This window comes from Vidua macroura, chromosome 3, assembly GCF_024509145.1.
Source record: "Vidua macroura isolate BioBank_ID:100142 chromosome 3, ASM2450914v1, whole genome shotgun sequence".
In the NCBI taxonomy this organism is placed as follows: Eukaryota; Metazoa; Chordata; class Aves; order Passeriformes; family Viduidae; genus Vidua; species Vidua macroura.
Window position 1 is genome coordinate 34,860,178 of NC_071573.1, and position 21,133 is coordinate 34,881,310.

At 42.8% G+C, this 21,133-nt stretch overlaps 1 protein-coding gene and 1 long non-coding RNA gene across 5 annotated transcripts in view; one reads left to right on the forward strand and one right to left on the reverse strand.

Annotated features, from left to right (window-relative positions):
- The window catches only part of PAK5 (p21 (RAC1) activated kinase 5), a 163,005-nt gene that overhangs the window by 22,107 nt on the left and 119,765 nt on the right, over positions 1-21,133 (forward strand). The window lies entirely within an intron of this gene.
- Positions 14,764-16,363, reverse strand: LOC128805831 (uncharacterized). The gene is made up of 2 exons (XR_008436587.1): positions 16,272-16,363; positions 14,764-15,374 (listed from the first exon to the last, which is right to left on the reverse strand). It is a non-coding gene; the product is annotated as an uncharacterized LOC128805831 (long non-coding RNA).

Sequence of the window (21,133 nt, forward strand, 5' to 3'; positions counted from 1 at the left end):
CAAAGCCTCAAGTGGCTTGGGAATGCAGGTTATGCTTTGCTGCTGGGAGACAAAGTAGGACATGGAATCGTAAACCCCAAAGAAGATAACCAGATATTTGTCCTCAGTAGGATTTATTTGATCATGTTCCATCACACTGGGAGATGCTGCCCCTTTTTAGCCTTCAAAAGATCACTCAGTCTTCTGTGACTACATGAGTCACAAAGTTTTGTCTTTATACTAACAAAATAATTATGCAACCCTCAAAATCATGAGAGCAGGTAACAGCCTGTCCTCTAGCCACCTTCCCTGTCTGGTTCCTTCTAGCATAAAAAGACAAGGAGGGATTCCAAATTCTCCTCCTCCATACCTCCTACCCACCTCTCATCCATGTCTGCCAGTCTCTCCTCTCTCAGCTTTTGTGTCCTGTTAATAAGATAAGGATCACAGGCAGTGACAAAACCATTCATTTGAAGACTAAGAGGTGACCCAACTAACCTCTGAATTTTATGCTGCCTCTGTTCCAAAAAAAAAAAAAAAAAACCAAACTTCTAAGGGTGTTAAAAAGGTGGTACACAAATGTGACACACTTCCAGCTGAGAACAGGAGCAGTATGTTGTCAGAGCAATGGAATAATTTAGGCTGAAAGTTATGGATTACAGCTGTGTCCTTCACACTTAAAAACAACTTCATGATTATCTAGTCCAGGAAATGAGGCCACTTAGGTCTCTAGTGCAGCACATTTGCAGTAACATTTATTTATTTCTTGGAATGATTTTCCTCTGGTTTATAGTATTCTGTTCCTAACTCAAATATATACACATATGTGTACACACACGTATACATGCTTGCATGGTAGTACTTTGAATTTATGACCCTGCTTTGTCTAGTTTCTGACATCTTTCCCATTTTTTAGGACTTATTTTAGTTTTAAAAATGAATTTTTTTTCTCAATCTATTCTACCTCTTATGCAATTCCAGTTAGCTGTGGCTTACCTGTAATGAATCTAAGTAAAAGCTTGGATTCTGAGGAAGTAGATGAGGAAATGGAAGACACTTAGAGACTGACGCTGATGGGGATCTGGACAATTCTGCTCCCAGAATATGCCCAGGGACCTTCAACTCTTCCTAAGAGCATTTCTGGCAACAGCAACTTCTGAAGCTTTTGCTTCAAAGCTTAAAGCTTTATTCTGTGTTGCTGTAATTTTTACAGTGTGAAATAACAAGTTGCTCTGGGAAGCCATCATAGTATCTTTTTTTGTTATTGGGTTGCCGTGTTGTCCCTACCCTAAAAACACTAACTGCTTTCCTAAAGGACTGTCAAGTTTCTGTAAAGGACCAGGATAAAGGAGAGCTGGGATGTTCCTCTACTGCACCCTGGGACTTCCAGTTTGATTTCAGGGAAGACAGATCTCCTTTTTACCTCGTTCCTGAGCAGAGGATCAGTGGCTGTAAGGAGCAGAGCTTGCTGTGGTTGATCTGTTCATATTATTTAAATTCATATTTAAATAATATGAACAGATCTTTGTCCAGCATAGCTCCAGCAGAAATCGAGCTACAAGGGAAGAGAGGGGGCAGTGTAGCTTTTCTCTGCTCTTAATTATCTTCTTATATTTTTCCCTATTCTCAAATCTACTCACCTCTGCTTATTTTCCCCATTCTCTTGTTCCTGTTCCCTCAGCTCTCAGCCATCTACCCCTCCTGGCAGCCTTATTGCAAACTGGAGCTGTCTCAACATTTGCCATCTGCCATGCTCAGTGGTGCCCACTCTCAGAAGTGGGTAGGAGGAGTAAGATCTTTGATGTCTTTCTTACAGGCTCAACTCTCCAGCCCGGTGTCAAGTCATTATTATTTTGTATTCTAAAGCAAAGATGAAACTCTGATGTCCTTTGAGGTAACTGCAGAGCCATCCTTGGTTTCACATGAATCCCATGTGGTGCAGAGCACTACTTTGTTAAAGCTTCAGAAAAATGCTGAGAATGTGACAGAGTGCCTCCTAAAGGTTCCAAATAACCCAGCAAACAATAAATACAGATCCCTCTTTTTAACATTCTAATGCTCTTGGAGCTTTAATGATTTTCAGGGTGCAGGATCAGAATTTTGGCTGTATCACACAATTCCCAACAAATGTGACTTTTCTTTGCCATCCATTGCATCTTGTCAGCTCAGCCCCCAGATCATGTAGCATTCCTCTTTCTATTGTACAGTAAATAGCATAGCAGGCTGCTGGGACCTTTTGATGCTGGTGAAAATTAAGCTTATCTGACCAAAAAAACAATAAAATTCATCTTGACCAGCCCATCTGGAAGTTCAGCAAATTAAGCTCCTACTTCTAATGCTAACACACAAGTGACACCACTTCCTGCAACTATCCAAAAAGATGACATTGAATTTGCATCTACAGTCAAGCATTTCAGGACTGGGAAAAGGTGCTTTCCAGGAAGAAATTCAAAATATGGGGTTTTAGTGCAGTTGAACAGGCAAAGACAAGGTGAACAGAAAGGCTTGCAGTTTTTAGAGCTGGCGAGCTGCATGTCCTACTTTGGGATCCAGGCAGAGAAGGCTGTGCTGTGGTGTCAAAGGAAAGGAGCCCATGGGCAGCTGTCATTCCATGGAATTGGACAGGAGCAGTTGCATGTGGGCTGTGCATGGGGAATATCAAGCCTTTGAGTACTAAGCAGGATCTCTGGTTGTGTATAATGTGATGAGCTATATTAAAATCTTGCTGCTTATTTTTAAAAAGCCTGGACTCAGTTGACAAAACAGATTTAGGATGCCACGTGTGTTACTCAGTGTGTCAAAAAAAAGGGAGACGGCTTCTACTTAAAAGGCAAGGCAGGAATATCTCTATCCATGTAACATTTTCAAATACATGTCACTGCATACGGTGTCCAGACTATTCCAGAGATTAAGTCTTCCATTTGTCAGAAGTTATTTTAGTAAGTCCCTAGGATTAAGTCCTTTTTGGCAGTACTGGAATAGTAACAAAGCAAGAGAGAGAGATGGAAAGAAAATTCTCCTAGGAAAATTCGCCATCTTCTCTAACCTGAAGTGACTGATCCTTTTTCCACTGCAACACCCCTGGCTCGGGGACAGATGGTTCAGCTGGAGTATCCTTATGCAGGGGCAGTGTGGAAAGGGAAAAGACACCTTCTACCTGCCAAATAACACATTCCAAAAACAAACAAAAAATTAAACACTGTTGTATCTAATTTCTGACTTGAAACATAAATGTGGGATGATTCTGACTTCCAAAGGCTACTGTAAAATGATCCCAAGGGAGTAAAAATGTTTGGGCTGCTTCTCCACACAGACTAATACCCACTTCTGTTATGGAAGTATTACATCAGCACAGCTAACTGAGAACTTCATTTGGAGGTGCAGGAAAAGGATGAGGGGAGATCAAGACTCCTTTTCTTCCTGGTGACCAGATTTGGAAAGTGCTGAAATCAAAATGGTCTCCTCCAGCACATGTTTTCACCTTAGGCACACAGTGCAGATACAGATTCATCAGGTAAACTGATGGCACAACATTATGAAATTAGGCTTTATCTCTGGTTAAAAGTTAATTATGCTGGAGAAACAGCATGTGTTTGAACACAGGGGCTCTTCCTGTGTTGATGAAAAGCCCTTGCACTGCCAGATTGTTGGGAAATTCCAGTGGTGTCAGAGTAGATACAAAATCAGTTCAATGATGATAAACTGATCCAGTGTAAGAATTAGCAGATTTTAAAAGAAGTTTACACAGGCCTTAAATATCCCACTCCAGATCTGGCCAGAATTAACTTTCAGTAATTTAGATTAATGCTGTAAAGGAAGTACCTGAAAAAGCAAAGGACATATTTACATTGATTTGACTGCAGATTCTTACCGTGAAATGTGAAATCTTACTCATGCAAGGAGTTCCTACAAGTGACATAGCCATCAGGGGTGTAGCTTTTGAGTACAAAGTGTGCCAATCTTGCTGGTTTTGACTAACATTCCACTGTGGCACCTATAGATTTGCCTGTTAGAGCTCTTATTTTTATGGAAAGTCTATCCCACCAACCATGTTAGAAGCTGAACAACGTTATCATCTCTGCACTTCTGCAATTTTCCCAAGCCAGGGACCCGAAGGGTTGCGGTTTCCTTGGATCATCAGTGCAGAATATTGACAGTAATGAGTTCTTTGCACTTGGGAGTTACTATTTCCAGGAAAAATCCCGTGCCAGTTGGTGCCCACGAGGTGGCAGCCTGTGCGGGAGAAACCTGCAGAAGAGGATTGTCCTGAACACCTTCCCCCTTCCCTGCGCAGGCAGAAGCGGCCTCTGCCCTGCAGCCCCGGGCTGCAGCACCCTCTGCACCAGGTTTAGGTGGTCGGATAATATGCCAGCCTCACCTGCACCGCAGGATCCCACGGGCAGGAAGCAGCTGAGACACAGACAAGCAGGAAATACCACGGAGAAACCAGGCAGGCTGGGATGATTTAGAGGAATAGCAGGAAAGTTCCATCCTTGCAAACACAGTCTGGAGGGGGATGCAATGAAGGAGACCCAGGAGGCTGATGGCCAAAGTATACTTCGTGCTGATGAGCAGTGAAAGAGCTCTGAGTTTGCAGTGCAATAAATATACATGAGCACAGGAGGGTGCTGCTCTTTCTCTTAGCATAAGGCAGCATCTCTCTTCCCTGCTCCGTGGTGCCATCAGCTTACAGGCCTCAGAAGGGCTTGTGTTTGTTCATCCTGGATAGAGCCCATGGGGATACAGCTGCTGAATAACCCCAGATCGCTGCATATTTCTACAGTAAAGTGACATTCACGTGAAGGGCAGATTGTGGTTTGAGATGACAACCAGCACAGCCAGGAGCCTGCTGGAAAAGCACCCAGGTCTGTCATCCTGCAAAATGCTGGTACAGGGGAAGGTGTGGATAATTTTACTGCCATCCCTCTCTAGCTAAGGGTATGAATCAGAGACTGAGTGCTTGACATCCCTGTTGCCCTTGTGTGCAGCTGTTCAAGGACAGCCCAGAAGGTGGCACATCATTTGCCAGTTGGTCAGGACTGGAGGAGCCAAGACACCGATTTCTATTGGAAATTACTCTGCAATTTTGTAGAGTATCATTTGCCAGATATCCTTAGCAGTGTATCAGCTGGTAGTGAGGGCACAAGGATGGGTAAGGAAGTGCAGGAGAAGTGGTCTAAGAGAACAAATCAAATCAGAGACTAATGTGACAGAGAAGCCTGGTTTCCTTATTTACAAGTCTGAGTTGTCCTGTGTGCAGGACAAGAATAATACCTGCAGACCCTGATGCCCCCTCAAAATGAAAAGTAAACGCCCAAAGGATGGAAATACATGAAGGTTTGTATTTTTAAAAATAGGAGTCAAATAGACTTTTTAAAAATGGAAGTTAAAAGCCAGCTCGATTAGAGTTGGAGGGGTGCAAGAGGAGCTGTATCATAGACAGCAGAGAGGCTTTGAATAGAAGAAACAGAGATACTGAAATTTGCTGCTAAGCTCACTGGTGCAATTTGAGACCTACAGAGAGTGACTTGAGACAGCAGCTACCACTCACTCACCTGCATCTGATCCCAAACCTCATATACATAATGCAGAAGGAATTAATCAATAGGTCGGGTTTCTTCCTGGAAAGCCCACAGAAAAGAAGGCTTGGCTTTTCTGACACAGTTCCACCTCCAGCTGCCAGAAGCACTGTCCAGTCTGACATCTCTGAACAACTGCATGGGGTTACCTGGTTGTCCCTGCACTGGGACAGCACAGACAACCAGGTTGTGGATTCAGAGGGGAAGTACATGGCTGGCAGGGATCCTCCATGAGGATAACAGGATTGGAAATGTTACTGTTTAGTGCCTCCTCATACAGTCCTACTTTTATGAGAACATACTGGACCCATGTTTTGGCAGCTGATGTTTTCCTATACACCTCAGCTGAGCAGTTTCCCTGACTTGGGATTCTTGTCTCCCTTAATATTTGTATCACTGGTAAGAAATTACAACTGCACCACTGCAGAAATATGGGGGCTCACTTTTCCAGCCGAGGCAGTGTGCAGATCATTTGGACTGGCACCTTCCCAAGCATAATGTTCTGAAATGTCATTCTGCTCCTGGGTGAAGCTTGGCTTCTTCCCAGCTTGTCTTCTCCTTTGGCTTGCAGCATCTGTGTGTCTTGCCCTCATTTCTTGGCATGCAGATGCCTGAAGGTGTAGAAGACAGTGCTCTTGTTAATGCTGGGAAAGTGAAAACAGATGTATTTTAAATCCTAGAGGGATTTTGCCAGGGTACTTCTTGCCATCGTGCAAATGCCCACTTTTTGAATGGACCCCCAAATGCAAGGGAGATGCTTTGGAGCAGCATAGGGAATGTTCAAGGCCTCCTGACAGCATTCTAAACTGGGTCATTTTTAATGCTCCTCACAGGGGGCTCAAAACTTTAAGCCTCTATATTTGGAACTTTGGATTTAAGGTTTTAATGATAAAATTTGCATTTGGGTTTTGACCATTCCCTTCCTCTGATGGTGTTGCACTTCCTTTTTAATTTTGGCAGATTTCCAAGGGTGCCAGTCAGGGAACAGGAATTGACTCAGATTCAGACAGTGTGCTACAGAGCAGCCCAGTTCTGTGATGGTGTTCCCACTTCAAAGGAGCTTTCTTTTGAGCAGAGCCCACTGGTGTTGCTCTGGCAGTGGACAGGGATGGCCACAGTTGTGTTTCAGACCACTGAGAATCAAAGCCATTCCTGAAGCACTGGGAACATTTGGAGGCTGAGTTCTTATCTGGGTTGCTAAAGAATATGCTGTTTCTGAAAGCCTTGTGTCACATGGAGGCTGGTAAATAATGAATGCGAGGATGCATAGCTGAGTGTTGGCATAAGAAAGGAGCTGTGTTCTGAGCACCAGCTTCTCAGCCTGGCAGCAGCAGGACACAGTTTACCTAAATTTGCTCAGCTGTTTTTTTTTTTTTTTTCATTAAGTTGATAATAGCTTTTCCTTTTCTATCATTAAATAGCTTCTGATAAGAATTTATTTTCCCAAGGGATACAGGAAAGACTTGGAAATCTCTGAAAAAAAAAGAGTAAAAAAAAACCTACCACAAATGGAGTGTGTTCTACTTTCCAAAGCATTTCATTTCCTCTCCTGAGTTGTGATTTGACATCTAGAGGAAAGGGGGTGGCAAAACTTGATTAAACCAGGCTCGCGTTTGGACAGCACAGCCTCAGAACCAACACTGGTCCCAGGTCCTGCAAGGTTTTAATCCCAGGCATGGAAGAAATTGAAATCAGGTCTTTACTGTGTCGTGGCCATACCAGGAGGGAAGAACAAATCTCTGACAAAGGTCAACAGAGACCCAAAGGCAGCTCATGGAGCTGGCCTTGTGCAGCTCTGTCCTGATTAAAAAACTCAGGGAGTGGCTTAATGTTACATCACAGAGTTTTGGCAGCACTGACAAGGGCAAAGCAGTACTGCTCCACCCTGTTTTCTCTGTTCCCTCCTCACAAGCCCTTATCTTCCTGCCTGTGTTCGCTGATTATGATAAAGGTGGTTCTGGCCCCTCCAGAGCCTGCCAGTCCCTCAGCAGGCAGTTCACTGGGCAGTGCCAAGGGATGATTCCATGGTGTCCTTAAGTAGGTTGGAGCTCATAGCAAACACACAGGAATAAAGCAGCAGCAGGGAACTCAGTATCTGCTTAAATATTCTGATTACAGGTGTATTTAAAGGTGCTAAATTTCTGAAGCCAAAAGGCATTCTTAATATTCATTAAGTTAATAATGTCAAGGGCTTTCTTGTGCAAGGACATGGAGGAAAAAACCCAGCTTAATATTGCACAACAGGGTTTTTAAGATTTGCTGGTCTCAATTCAATTTTTATTTTGTTGTTCCATAAAATTGTGTGTTTGGAATAGATTTATACTAGGCTAGTTCCTTGGAGTCTCTGATTGCCAAATCCTTTTCTCTTTTTTTTTCCCCCCACAAATGAATTTCTATTAAAATGTAGCCATTTGTAAACAACCAATGTATTCAATAACTTTCTCTCTGTGGTACATTTATGCTAGAAATCCAGAAATGAGAAACTCTGAAATGGCAGCATACTGAGAGCGCTATCTCCATTTGATTTCCTTCTAGCCTGAATTTTCATAACCTTTGCATTTGGGTTTCAGTTATACCCTACACTGGGTGATGAATATTAAACAAGGTGTACGGACATTTCTTGGGTTTGCTTTTACAGACTCTGCTTGTACAGAGATATATTTTTTGATGGTGCCCTTCTTGGTGCCCTCTATCTCACTATTTTATTGTTCTCAGGTTGTTCTGAGAGACAAGTGACAGTGTGAGACAGGACGAGAATGATTACATTTTTCAGGAAAATTATACATAGTAGAAAATCAATAGTTAGATGCTCCCTGAAAACTTCTTTGAAGAATAATTAGCTTGCAAGAGAGCTCTGGTGGCTGGAATTCCTCCCCAGTTCTGTATGCATAAGATAAATTTAGTCTGGAATAAGCAGTGTGTTTGAGGTCTCTTTGCTGATCTGGGGAAATGATTCATGTGGACAGAATTAAGAAATTATATAGAAGAGGTGTGGAAGAAAACCAGACTGACCACATCCATCCTGGGCTTGGAAGCCAGGAACAAGCGGCAGCAGAAACAGGGAAAACCCAGCAGAGCAGAACTGATGGGAATTAGGGGCTGGGGCTCAGCACCTGATGGTCCAGGTGACTCTGTTCTAATGACAATTATCCACTGGACTGGCAGAGCTGGGGGATTACCAGTGGGGGGAGTCCAGCCCACTCCACAGCTGTAAGTCCTTCATTTGCTAAGCAGCAGCATCAGATCAAGGGTTGTATTTAAGCAAACTGCCTTAGGTAGGGATCAGGACAGGCTTCCTAAACTTGGAGGGGACAGTGGGGAGCAGCAGAGGTGTCTGGGTGTGCTCCACTATTGTATGCTGGTTCTTTGACCATTTTCAGTGTGCTGTTTCCTTCTGGGATGTTGCTACAGGTAATCCTGAAGTCAGGAGATGTAATAGCTCTGTGGGTTTGAGCTGGCCTGGGAGTGAGATCAGTCTTGCTCTCCAGAGCTGTCAGTGGTCTGTTTTTCAGAAGCATAAAACCACCCTTGGAATGCACCGATGGCTCTGCAGGGGGTGTCAATAGCAGTTCATGATAGACTAAGTGACATCTAATCAATTCATTATCTCCCTAAAAGGAAGGACTAATAAGGCTGAAGAATGTGCTGGAAGCATAATGTAGGAGGTATTGAGGGAGATCTAACAAAACAAGAGAATGAAGCAGCACAGTAGTAAAAGAAGTCACCATAGTAGAGATGATCACAGGGTATTGGACAATGATCTCCTAGGATGAGTGAAAAAAAGTCAATGTTTAGTATTTGTTGCTATTTCCATTCTTAAAGTCATAAGCATTGTATGAAAATACATCTCTGTTTTTCTTGGGTTTGGTGTGTTGAGTTTTGTTTGTCTGGATTTTTTATATGTATCTATTCTTAGGAACTAGAAAAACATCCAAGCACATGTAGTAGCAATAAGCATGTGACTCAACCCTTCTACAGCCACAAATGTTGCTCCCTCTTAATAAAATATGTTCTAAAATGGTCTGTTGGAGCAAAGCCCAGTAGTGCAGGTTTGAGCTGTAGGTCCAAAAGTGGTGCTAACAAGCAGATCTAGAATTATAGACCTGTCAGCTTAGCTTTGGTTCTGGAAAAACACTGGAACAACCAACCAAACTATTGGAGAGCACCTAGAAGAAATTGAGGGGATGAGTAACAGGCAGCATCATTTTTTTTTTTTTGAGACATGAGACTCAAAGGTTTGAGTTCTGAAGCTGCTTCATGTGTGCCTCTATAATGATGACATGGCTGAAAATATCTGGATGCAAAATTGGTTGAAAAATTGATAGGGATGTGTTTTAGGAGGGGTTTTGTTTTGCATCTGTCTTTTGTTACACCTGTGGCATGGCTGAGGCAAGAGAGAGCATGAAGTTTAAACTTGCAGCTGGCAACACTTCAGAAAGGCTGTGAGCCCACTGGGCAACGTTAGAATTCAGTGTGATGCTTACAAGTGGAGAGGTGGTAAAAACCCCACCAAAATCAGCTTGCCATGCAGCTGGGACAGTGCTTTGTCCCTCTGCTGATATAGATTTATGTACTGCAATAAACTCTTCACATAGGTTATTCTGTAGTTATGACAGGATTGGGACCAATGGCTACATCTGTAATTGACTTATCAATGAGGATGGTAGTTTTTGGTGGCTCACAAGCTGATTGTCAATAAAGAACACCATGCTGTTACAGAAGGAGCACATTAAGGACTGTTCCCCCTGTGGCAAGTGCAATAATCCAGCAAGCAGGAGCATTTGCTTTTGCCTGGGGTACTTCCAAATCGAGCTGGACTGGAATGAATATGAAAAGGAAGGCAGGAAGGTCCAAAGGTCCAAAAAGGACCTTGATCCAAAAGGCTTGATTTGCTAGGGAAGGTGGAGGGAGTTTCATCCTCAGGAGTGGGAGGCTGACGGGAAGACTGTATTTCTCCCCAAAACACTGTCAGCTGCAAAGGAAAAAGGCAATAATTTGGTAATCCTGACCCTGGCAGTTAAGACAAGAATCTTTGGGCTAAATTGCCCCCAGGGAAAATCAGGGCACTTTATTTTTAGTAACTAATCTGATACTAAGGGAGTGTGAAGGACTGGAGCAGATTTCCTGGGAGAGGTCTGTGACTCCATCAAAATAAGCTAGACCCCCTGTCAGGAATGGCCTATGCATGTCTTCCCCTAGCCAGGCCAGTGGACTACATAATCTCTGGAAATTCATTCTAGACCTCTGGTTCTTCTAGGGCTCATTTACACTAATCTACCAGCATGAATCCAGGTTGATTTAACTAAATCGGAGCCAGTAATCTCATCTCGATGGAAAGGGACTCTTGTCTTCTCAGCAATACAGCTTTAGTTATCCAGAGGTTTTCCATTTTGGAAATAATGAACGTGTAAGTGTAACTCACTTGAGTAACAAGTATTAAATGTGTAAGCACAGAGAAGAACAGGGTAGGAGGGTGCATGCAGCAACAAGGAAATCACAATATCTAACCTGAAACTCATTTGTTAACTAGTGTGTGAAGTCCAAGTTGTTGATTTTTTTCCACATTGTCTCAGCCACTCAGTGATGGTTTTGGAGGCAGATAGAGAGCAGTAATGTAGAGCACGTTTCTGACAGCTCTCCAAGCAGCAGCAGAAGTAGTACTACAAAGAGGGAATAACCAAGGTAACTGGATTTTTTTGCTTGGCTTCTGAATTTGCTTTATAAACAAGCTCCCAATAAAGGAGTTTTACTGAAATCTCCTCATTAGGAGAACTGACTAATTGGTGGGACAACCAATGTCTAATGGGCTTGATCTCAGTTTCCTAAACCCAAGCTCTTGGAAATGTTAAGGCTTCTTTGACAGAAATGTTCAAGTTCAAATGTTGTGGGATGATCTGTCAGCAGCATTATCCAAAGCCTGTCTGGTATATAAATGGCTCCTGGGACAGAGGACTCCAGACCCCTTGGCTTTCTCTTTTCCCCAGGTCATACTCTGTAATGCTCCTATCAGTTTCACTGCCCTGTCTATACAGGGGGACAGGTTCTCACATCCATTGGAAAAGAGGCAGAGGAGTGGAAGCCCTCTTTGGAAACAAGGATTCAGCCACAGCAGTGGGTATTTAAGGTTTTGGTCGGTGTGTGAGGTTTGTCCTGCTGGCCCTAGGCAAGAGAGGGTTGTTATTCAGTGTCTACTTGGAAGCACACAGAACTTATCAGTGGGGAATGGTATTTCAAGCTCTGTCTTGGGCACAGCTGGCCTGTGACACAGTGCAGTGCAAAGTGCATCCAAGTGGCACAATGGAAACTTGTCAGTTGTTCCTTATTAAAAGAAATATTCAAAAGGCCAAAATAATTCACCTACCCATAAGACATTGCTGCTTGCAGTTGTGGTTTTTCATGCCTCTCAGAGCTGATACAACAGCATTGCCCATAGTTATTTTTTGGTTTTTGTTGTGTTTTTTTTTTTTTTTCATCCCTAGGGAATGCCAAAATAAATTAGACACATTATAGCAAACTAATCTTGTGACTTCACATTTCCAAGTTCCTGTGCTGTGGGATGTGGAATCCAGGCTCTCTGGACAGATGCTGCCTGTGGCAGTCACTGTTTCATTGCTATGTCTGCTCACAGATGAACAGCTATAAATGTGAAAAGTTCCCTCTCATGTGGTTTTGGGGACACGTGTTGGGATGGAGAAGTGCCCCCACTTTGAGCTTGGCAGTGGGGAAAGCTGTTCCTCAGGGAAATCTGCCACTTTCAGAGATTATTTCCCCCCCTGCCTTGCACTTGTCAGTTTGGAGATTGTCTCAGCTTATTTCAAAGTCAGTTTTAAGCCTTTTAAATGAGCTTTATACTGATATACCAAAAGGGTGTTTATATATGCTTTTGGCATTTAGAGAGATGAAAGCAAAAGTTAGCACAAACTTTCTCTCTCTGCCTTAAATCAAGGTAAAGGATTGTAAGGAAAGCCTGTGGCTTCTTAGAATGTGTGCTGTGTCCTGTGGTATGACACCAGTAACATCCCATAATTGCCACGGTATGAATTGCAAATACAACTGCTCTAGGGCAAAACTCAGCAAAGCCTGTGTGGCACCTCCATGGACCTGGTGCTGTCCCAGCCTGGTACCAGTTCTGCCTCATCCTTCTGTGTCTCTCTGCTTTCCTATCTTTTGCATCTCTTCAGCACCTCCTTGATGAACTCTCAAGTCAGGGGCTACTGCTAAGTTATTCCTGCAAGGGAACAAGCACAGGATCCAGGTGTGTGTGATCTGCAGAGCCTTGGAAGTGCTGGGCTGTCTCCAGTGAAGGTGAGAAGCATGTGTGGCTCCACCTGCAAGTCTGGTGCAAGCAGAGCCTTGGGGCACAGCACCCATAAGATTATCCTGCTCAAATTGTGCAAGTCCCACCTGTCCTGAGACCTGTCACAACCATGTTGTGTGTCTGGAGTATGCAGCACAGCCAGGACACACCATGGCATGGTCACTTGGGCATGGCTGAGTTTGAGACACAGGAAATCCCAGTCCTGCCTTTTTTAGTTGTTGTTGCAGAAGTGAGTAGTAGAGATTCAGGTGATACTAACCATGGCTTAGGAGTGTTGAGCTAATTATAGAGACACTTGAGCATGGCAAGCATGTCAGAGGGTTCTGTATATGTTTATATTGATTAAACTATTAACAAGAATAGCAAATCCCATTACACTAATCATTATTTTGCTTTCCTGCCTTCTCCTCCCTCTTTGTCCTTCCCTGAATACAATGAACACATGAAGGGAAATTTCTCACCTCAGGCTGTCTGAAACACCTCCCAGTATCCAGTGTGGAGGTGGATACTACCTGCTCTGGCTGTTTCTGTGTCTGGCCCCTACTCAGGAGAGGAAAGTCAGGAGAAAAGCGTCCCAAAAATAGAGAGAGAATGCTACTGAGGGAGTGACAAGGGTGCAGAGGATTTAACCCAAGGGGATGCTCTCTTAGTATCTTTTGACAGGCACGCAGACATCTATAAAGGAATAATATTGGCTTGTAGATTAGTTATTAACATAATTTAAAGTGGTAAAAGGATGTGTTTGTGTAACCAGCTTCCCTCTGGTTCTCCATCAGCACTAACATTTAGGTTCTGTTAGGAAATAATTTTACAGTGTTGCCCAGGAAAATCTGTTCTATTTGAAGTCCAATTTTGCCCTTTCTTAAAAAGGTTCAAAAAATGGAAGTATTGTAGGTGAGATTAAGGTGAAAGAACAGGTCTTGGGTGACCAATTGTTTCTGTTCTCAGTTGCAGGACATGGGATTTGGTGCTAAAGCTATTTTTCTTTTAGCAGACTTTTATAGCCCAATTACATTTTTATTAAATGGATCAAAGTGATCTATTGAAAAACATGTTGGAATTGTTGGGGTTTGTTTTCAGAAAACATTCATTTAGACTTGGAATACTTTCAGGATTTTTTGAATCTCTAATTTTTAATGGCTGTATGCTTGGGGGGATGTGTCTAAAAGGATGTTGCCAGAATCTTTTGGCCAGGTTTGTAGGTTTGAAAAGCCAGTTGCTTTCATGTTTCTGTGTTATACGTTAGTGATGCAACATTCAACACTATTTAAGGAATTCAAATCCCTCATTGTCACTCAAAAGCATCTGGGCATTCCGATCCCTTAGTCAGCATCAGCAGTCTGTAACTTCAGTGTTAGTTTGATATCACTAATTTGTGTTAAACATACTTTTAAGTGCAGTAATATTATAATTTATCTCATGGTGGTATTGCCTCACAGTGATAATTTTCTGCTTGCATACAGTAGTTGCCGGTATCCCAATGGACTGGAAAGCTTTATAAACAGATGTAGGCCATTTCCAAGTCCTCAGGCTAGCAAAACTTCCACTGAGGTCTTCAGGAGCTTTTCTCACATAATGCCTCTAATATTAGACCATGAATACTGCAGTGTGCACAAGCAGGCAGCATCCTTTGCTTGAAGGTCACTTTGGGAGAGAAGCAGTAGCCGTGCAGCAGCCCACACATGTCCCCTGCCATATTTTGGAGGAGAAAATAATGGTTATCAGCTGAAATTGTGCAGGGTTATGTGCACAGAATGGGATTTTGCACTGAGGGAGTTGACAACACTGGCTCAGAGCAGGGTTCTGACTAAAGGAAACATTTCCTGGATGTTCTGCAGAATATAAGGGTTTGGCATCATTCATGTAACTGGTTATTTGCCAAATGTGTAAAGACTAAAACCTCAAGCTTTTAATTCAGGAATTTTCTGCTTTAGCATGTTCTCTCTCAGTACTTTGATGTTACAGAATTAAAATGTTTGTTTTCAGTATGATTTGATATTAAGCTGGTTTAATGTCTTACAGGAGCTGTTTTGAAAGGTTTCCTTTTCCTCTCTGGATCCAGCTCCCTGGGAGGGTAACATCTCTTATCATCAGTCAGGCAGTTCTGAGGTGTGGCTTTAGATAATGAAAACCAAGCCCTAGCATTTTGCTTCCCAGCAGAGTTCTTCCTTTATTTCCTTTCACCTCAGATGTTTTTTCCTCTGTGCATATCCCAGTGCACACAGTACAGCATTGTAATGAACAATCCAAAATTTCAGTGTCTTGGTGTTCTCTTCCTTACAGATTAGGCTTGCAAGGGAGTTGCAGACCTGTGGCATGGTTCTGAAGGTGTTTTCTGTCTTCATTCACTTTTTTTTTTTTTGTTGGCTTGCAATTGAAGTCAGTGCTCGTAGTCCCCTCCTGCCAGGAGTTTGTCACTTCTGATCCCAGCTATGCTCCTTTTTTCCACTGTGGTGTGACAGTGTCAATGTGTAGCGCTCTGTGGGTTTCCTTGATGGCTGAAAGACAGCAGGAGAGTTTTAGCTCTTTGGTGCTGTTTGCTCATTTCCCTGAGTTCACTCCTGCTGCTGCTGGGCTGCATGTGCTGCCTCAGACCAGCTGCTGCAGCAGGCACTGGTGACACAGGCTGTACCCACCTCTGTGCCCTACACAGCATCAGAGCCTGCTCTACGGCCCTGATCCAACACTCAGAAAGGCTAAAAATGCTACTGAGAACCAGACACCTGCAGCAGTGTTAGATGGAGAGCCAGGGACCATCTCCCCTTTAGCAAGAAAAGATTAGACTGCCCACTGGGGACACTGGCAGATCATGAACTGTCCGGCTTTTTATTTTCTGGTTTTAATGTTTTTTCCTGTTTTCTCTCCTGTCCTAAAGCCTGGATCAGAGAATCATAGAGTGCTCTGGGTGCTTCTTTTCAAGCAGTGATGTTGGGGAACACAATTTCAATTGTTCTTACAGCCATGTGCTGGAGTAAATGGAATTCAAGGGCCTTTGGAGCCTGCAGCAGTGAAAATACAGGAGCTGGGGAGAAATGGTCCAGCAGTAAACAGAGACAGGATATTTTGGGGCTTGCCCTTTAAGAGTGACTATTGGGCGTCTTAAAATCCAGTGAGATGCTGGAGAACAGTTAATGCTCTGCCTCAGTGTTGGAGACTGAGCTGGCTGGTCTTGTGTTTGTATTGCTGTGCTCCAGGCTGGACTCCTCAGGGCCACATTGGTACAGAAAGGCAGCATCCCTGAGCTGTCCCCGTGCTGCAGGAGGCTGCTCCTGGGCTGTTCTCCCAGCCCTCTCCCCACCCCTGGGTCCCCTTCCCTGTCCCAGCAAAGGTGAAAGAGGTGCAGGAGGTGCTAGTTGCCTCTGGCAGGTAACTGAGCTGTGAGGGTGCTGCCTCACCTGTCAGTTTTTGGACTTCAGTAGAGACACGAGCAGTTTTGGGCTTCTCTTCAGGAGAGTCAGGACACAGGTCAGTGGGTGAAAGAGAACTGAGATGCAGAGAGCTGCAGATAGAAAAATGACACTGTTTCAGCCACTAACTCAATAGCAAAAGACAACATTAATGCGTTAAAAAAAAAAAAAAAAAAAAAAAAAGCAGCTTTTTAGCACAGCCTCTATGGGCTTTGGATTCCCAGAGTGAACACCCTGGAGGTACTTGGGTATTTCTTGGTTGTTTACCTCATTTTTCTGGGACATGCTCCACATCTAATACTTCCCACTTGGGAAAGAAGGAGATGCCTACTTTTTCCTGCTATTTCATGAAGGAGTATTTAGCTGCCTGCTCTTACAATTTTATTTTTGTTACTGCTCTTTTACTAAGTGCATTGGGACACCACAGCCAGAGCCATCCCTTCCCCAGGGCCAGAACCTGCCTGTGTTGTGGAGGCTCTTACAAGCTCAGAGAACACCTTCCAATGGTGGCAGTCTCACAGAGGAGATTTCACAAACAGCTAAAATTAAATATCATTGCTTGTAATTTATAACTGAATAAATAGCTACAAATGAATATGACATATAAATAAATAAAGCCGTGCTTTAATTAGAGGGTTATTTCTAATCAGGAAGTCTTCCTTCCTACAAACAACTGACAACACAGTTCTTCCAAGTGGATGCTAAAGCAGCAGTATTTTCCACGGGTAGAGCAAACCAGGAGGAGAATTTCTGCCATCTGATAAAGGCCCAGTGCTGCCAGTTACTGAATTGCATTTTGCTGATGGGGGCCATGGGGTTTTATTTGTTGTGTCAGGAGAAGGGAACTCAGCTGGTCCCTGGGACAGTGGAGCTTTGCAGAGTTGATCTTGCACATGTTGGCTCTGTCCTACCCAGGTAGTCTTGTTTAAAAGTCCAATCTGAGAGAGCAACACTTTTCCAGAATATTAGCTAAAACTTTAAACCCGCATTTTAAGCTGTCTGTGACCAGCCCTGGTGAGAAGTGGCCACAAACAAGGGCTTTGCTTTTGAAACTTTGGAAAGAATGTTAAGAAAAAGCCCTCTATTGGCTGCAACATTATAAAGACATTTTCCCCTCATCTAGACATTGTCAGTGAAATGCAGTATGTTCAGCTGTACCTGTCTGCAATAAGCAGTTCCTGCGTGGAGCTTTGAAAGCCTTCTTCCCCTCACGGGAGGGTTTTGTCTCAGGTACCCCGTGCGTGTCTGGTGCCCCTTCATCCCAGATCAGGATGGATGGCTTCCTCATCTCCCCATACATGCCTGCCAAAACAAACCAAACCAACAGGCTTTGAGCTCGGCTAACTCACCCAGATCATTCCTGAACTACATGGGGATGTTTCTGCAAAGACACAACAGCTACAGATGAAATCTTGCCACTTGCAACTCATTCTAATGAAAAACCTGAGGGTAACGAGCTCAATAGCAGCAGTCCATGCTGGCAAGGAGGGGGCCATAGTGTGCAAGGCTTCCAGCATTAGGAACAGAGCTGGTTCAAAGGTGGATATTCCTCCCTGTGTCCACTAAAATGTGTAATTACATATTCCCTTGGAATTTCAAATATTTTTTTTATCAGTTCCTTGAAGTTATTTTTACAAAAGCTTTGGAAATGTTTCCCATCAGTTATATGACGAGGCTGTCTAGAATAAACAAGAGAAAGCTGTGTTCTATGAACAGCCTAATGCACTTCAAAAATTTCAGCAACCCACTGGGAAGTCAGCTTATTTGCAGAAGGTCAAACCAATTTTATGATCAGACAAATGTTAGCAAATTGCTTTTCTTAGAAGCAAAGCAAGGGACGTATTTTCCAAGAAATATGCTTGAGGAAAAATCAAATTACTCTTATTAGAAACCATCACTGAATGAGACCTGTTCTCTTTAAAGCAGTTATTCCCTTTGTAGTGCCAAGCCATTACATCCAAATATCACACGGAGGCATATTCAGTTACAAAAGTTTTTTACTCTGTAGAAAAAAATTAATCAGAACTGGGGCATTTCTGTCTCTGCTGTAGTGAATAATCTTTGAGAAGGGATTTTTTTCTGTTTGCTTGTGTAACTTCAAAATAGGGTGCCAAGGGGCTCTGACCCATGCAGAATGCAGTGTCTCCTTAGGAGACATATTTCTTTAAAACCTGGTGGCTGCTCCAGATTGTCTCCAGAGAGTGCGTCCATGGGAGAGGGGAAAGGCTGGGTGCCGTTGGAGGAGACAGTGACTTGCTGCTTGAGGAAAGAAGTGCCCTGCCTGGCCTTGGTGAGAGAGAGCCAGGATAAGGTATGGAAGAAAATACCTCCCTAGTGTTCTAGCAAGAGCCCAAGAAAAGCTCCAGATTACTTTTTCCTGGCCAAAATTTGTCCTTCTCAGCACTTGGCCCTGCTGCTTCTCAGAAAGCAGAGCTGGGAGTCAAAGTCTCCTTTCACCTGCTGCCATGGCTGAGTGGCAGAGTCAGTGCATCGACCTGTCTTGCATCAGTATCCACATGACTGACACAGGGAGACATGGTCTGTGCCCTGGAGCTGGTGGCATGAATAAAAATCTGCAGGAGAGGTCAAAAGAGAGGGATGCAGAGGGCAAATGGATGATGGGAGCATTCCTCCTGTCACCTCTGTTTCCGGCATCCAAACATCTAGGGACTTGGCTTCTGTTGTATTATTATAGACCTTTTTTTAATTTTTTTTAGTTTGTAATTTATTCTCATATATCTGCCTGTATTTTTATTTTCTGGGCCTTATATAAATAACACTGGAGTCTGCTCCTATTGAATGGATGGATAAGAAGGACCTGGTCCCTCCCTTTGCAGTTTGATACCTGGTAAATTAGTTAATGTTTTGTGTATGGTTATGGGAAATGCTCAGGGATCTTCCATCAGTGTGTTTATTCATTGGAAAATGTGCCCTCCATAATTTAAAACAGGATGGAAATTCAACTCTCTGATGAGGAACTAAAAGCTTTCCTGATTTTGTGTAAGTCTTGGGTAGCAACAAAAGCGAGCAAATGCATTTTTAGTATATTTAATATGAAACCGCAAAGGTGGCCAAAGGGAAAGAAAGGAAGGCAAGCAACCTAAAAGGAGTTTTAGCTTTAAATTGGTGGCATCTCAGTTAATTTAATAATGTCCACTTGAAATGGGAGTGAGGAACAAGGCTGTAATGAAGGACAGGGACCTGGACTCTTACAGGAAAAGAGCAGTTCAAATCCAGAACAGGATTAGAAAAATCAAAAACTTTCTGGGCTACTATATTTTAGCTGTGCTCTACTGTTTGATTGAACTTCTGTGATGTTTGTTACGTTTCTACATCGAGGACCAGGCAGAATGGAATTTAAATGCCAACACTGAGGTCTAGAGGGAAGGAGAGAAGCAGCCAGGTGTTGTGCCAGATAGATACATGCAGGTGTAAATGTCTGGATTAACCGCTGGGAATGGTTCTCTGGAGAGAAACGGTTTTATGGGAGGAAATATGAATACTGTTCATTATTGAAAATAACTATTTGTTGTACCTCAGTCTGTTGATTTAAAGAGTTACTCGCATCTAGTCAGGGGTTAGAAATTAATGCTGACTGGCAGGGTAATTTCTTATCAGACAGCTCATAGATTTCAAGCTATTTGGCCAAACCAGAGGAGTGAATACTTAAGAATAAATATAGTTCTAGAGACCAGGAAAAAACACCTAAGAACATAAGGAAGGTACTCTTTTTTTTTTTTTTTTTTTTTTTTTTTTTTTGGCGACATAGAACAAATTATTTGACTGACAATAATGAAGTATCAGGTCTAAAATGTTTTCACTACATGCATTTATAACTCAATAATGTGAAAAACAGGTTGATTTTTAACCCTCTGGTGGCAGATGAACTTATGCCATTTTTTTGAAGTCAGTATTGCTAAGTCAGCCTACCAAGGAGTGAAATTCAGCTCTGTGTTGGGATTATTAAGAGCTTTAGCACCACAACCTGTAGCTGGCAGACTTTTCCCCTCAGGATCTCCCCAGGAAAGCAGAGGAACCATGTAGTGCCAAAGCAAAGCTCCAGGAGCTGAGCTGACCATAGACCTGGCCAAGTGCTCTGTCCTGCTATAAGGAGAACTCCATACAAGAGTTTGCTCTTGTCCCGCTTTTCCTACTGAAAACGCCACACAATCCTTCTGTGTTACCTTGGAGTTTGCAGCATAAGTTTGGGGAAAACAGTCTGTTAAATGGGAAATATGAAAAGAGTAGATTGACAATAAATAATCTACTCAGACGTTGTGTAATCACAAAGATAATTTATTTGTATCAGGAAAGTATTTAATTATCATATACAGAAGTGTTCAATTTTTATGCATATTCAGTTTTACCACAAAATTCAAATTAAGTCTCTAAGCATAGGTGTTAGAACTGTTCAGCAGGTTTCTGTCTCCAAACACTGTAATATGGGAAAGAAGAGCTGCAGAAATATTTTCTCTCACTTGATTCCCTTTCCCTGTTAAAACTAACCTCTAGAAAACTTTTCTGAAGGACTGAGGTAAGGGGTAGAGTAAAAGCATCCACGTGCACACACACACTTTGACAAACTGCATTATTTGGAAAAGACACAGATCTGTAGAACTCTTTGGGCTTCAATCCTGGTATTTTTAAAAAAATTTTTTTTGATCAGAAGCTGTCCAGCTCTGGTTAATGAAAGACAACATCTCTAAACTGGTGCAAAGCTAAGCTCTTGTCTGTTCTTAAATTAGTATAAAGGTTATGTTACACCTGTGATTATTTCCAATGACTTCCAGAATCAGAGATTAGTTCAGCATCATGCATAAGTGATAAATAAATAGCTTCCCAGATACTTT